This window comes from Vigna radiata, unplaced genomic scaffold, assembly GCF_000741045.1.
Source record: "Vigna radiata var. radiata cultivar VC1973A unplaced genomic scaffold, Vradiata_ver6 scaffold_178, whole genome shotgun sequence".
Taxonomy (NCBI): Eukaryota; Viridiplantae; Streptophyta; class Magnoliopsida; order Fabales; family Fabaceae; genus Vigna; species Vigna radiata.
Window position 1 is genome coordinate 574024 of NW_014542554.1, and position 2060 is coordinate 576083.

General features: G+C 41.1%; 1 pseudogene; it reads right to left on the reverse strand.

The window, feature by feature from the left end:
• Window positions 1-1672, reverse strand: part of LOC111240917 — a 4854-nt pseudogene extending 3182 nt beyond the window's left edge.
• Window positions 1673-2060: the final 388 nt, after the last annotated feature.

Here is a 2060-nt window from a genome sequence, read left to right on the forward strand (position 1 = left end):
AGGCTAGGGATAGCAAGCCAGTAGTTAATATTAGGCCCTTTTCGCTGAGGGATCGGGTTAAGGGGAATAGATTAAATTGTAAACCCGATCGGGTTAAGGGATCGGGCTAAGAAAGTCGCATAATAATTGAATCAATCAAACTAATATTCGAGGGTAGTATGTAAGAAAGAGCGGAATAGATGAAACTGTAAGCCCCCAACAACATCCATTCATCCATTGTTTTCGTTTGTCAATTGAATCAACATTTATTTTTGCATGTTAATATTTTTGTTCTCAAATCCAATTTAATAATTTTTATTTTTCAAGTCTTATTATTTTAATTCACGCGAACGAGAAAGCCACACGAGTCTCTTGGGAAAACGATACTTGGTCTTACCATTTATATTACTTGTACGATTTGGTACACTTGCCAATTTGTCAACAGTTGCATAGGCCAAAAGGCATCCTCCTATAGGCAAAAATGTCAAAGGGTTCAGGTGAATGTGGTTTTCTCTTGATCCTCAGGCGCAATGTTTATTTGAAAGTAACCAGAAAAACCATCAAGAAAACAGTAATGGGATTTACCTACCAGGCGCTCCAGCATCTGATCAATGAATGGCAGGGGGAAATGGTCTTTCCTGGTCGCTTGATTCAGCCTCCTATAGTCAATGCAGACTCTCCAGTTGTTCTGTACTCTTGTGGGAATCAACTCATCCCTCTTATTTTTCACAACCGTGAGGCCAGTCTTCTTGGGCACAACATGTATGGGGCTCACCCACTGACTATCTGATATGGGGTAGATGATCCCAGCTTGCAAAAGCTTCGTCACCTCCTTCTTGATAACGTCCATAGTCACTGGATTTTGCCTTCTCTGTGGCTGTCTCACTGGCTTTGCCCCATCTTCCAACAGAATCCAATGCATGCATATGGATGGGCTAATACCAGGGATGTCCGCCAAACTCCAACCTATGGCNTTCTTATGCGCCCTCAACACATCAAGCAACCTCTCCTCTTGAACAGGATCAAGGGAGGTGGAAATGATCATTGGTTTCTTCTCATCATCCTCCAAGTACACGTACTTGAGGTTTTCTGGGAGCTGTTTTAGCTCAAGAGTGGGTTCTTGCAAGTCAAATTCAAGTGTACTTACTGCAACGTGGCTAATGCATTCTGACTCTAAAGAATGAACAGGTAAAGGCAGACAACCCATCTCATCACAATCCAGATCAATATCCATCACAGGTACATCAACAACATCATCAATATCATCTAAATCATCACAAACACGCATACCATCAATAACCTGGACATCATCAATAACCTAGACATCATCAATACCCTGGACATCACAGTTCTCATCCAAATCAACATCCAATTCAACATCATATTCAAATCCTAATTCAAACCCAGATACTATGCATGAATGTACAGAAGATAGAAAAGAATGTTTCTTATGCATAGAACGAAAATCAGCAACAATAAACTCATAAACAATGTCATCCAATGTATCAATCCTAAACACAGAATGGTCGTCAGCTAGAAATTTCATTGCATCAAGGATATTAAAATGAACAACAATATTAGGAAATTCCATAGACAATGTCCCAGCATACGCATCAATCTTGGTACGGGCAGTTTTCAAAAATGGCCTTCCTAGAATAATGGGGGCGGATCCATGGGAGAAACCATCCTCCATTTCCAAGACATCCTCTATGTAACCTGTCGGGTGGGTAACACTCCTATTGGCCAATTGAATGACCACACCCATGGTTTGCAAGGGACCAGGAGACAAATATGTATATATTGACAAAGGCATGACATTAATGGAAGCACCCAGATCAAGCATAGCATTTTCAAATTTACTGTTCCCAATCACACAAGGAATGCAAAACGTACTTGGGTCCTTGCACTTTTCAGGAATGTGCAGGACCGACTTACCAATAAGTGCAGATACATTCCTTCCCATGCTAATCCTCTCATTGCCCTTCATCTTCCTCTTGTCTGTGCACAGATCCATCAAGAATTTGGCCTACTTTGGTATCTGCTTGATGGCATCGAGTATAGGTATGTTCACCTCTACCTTC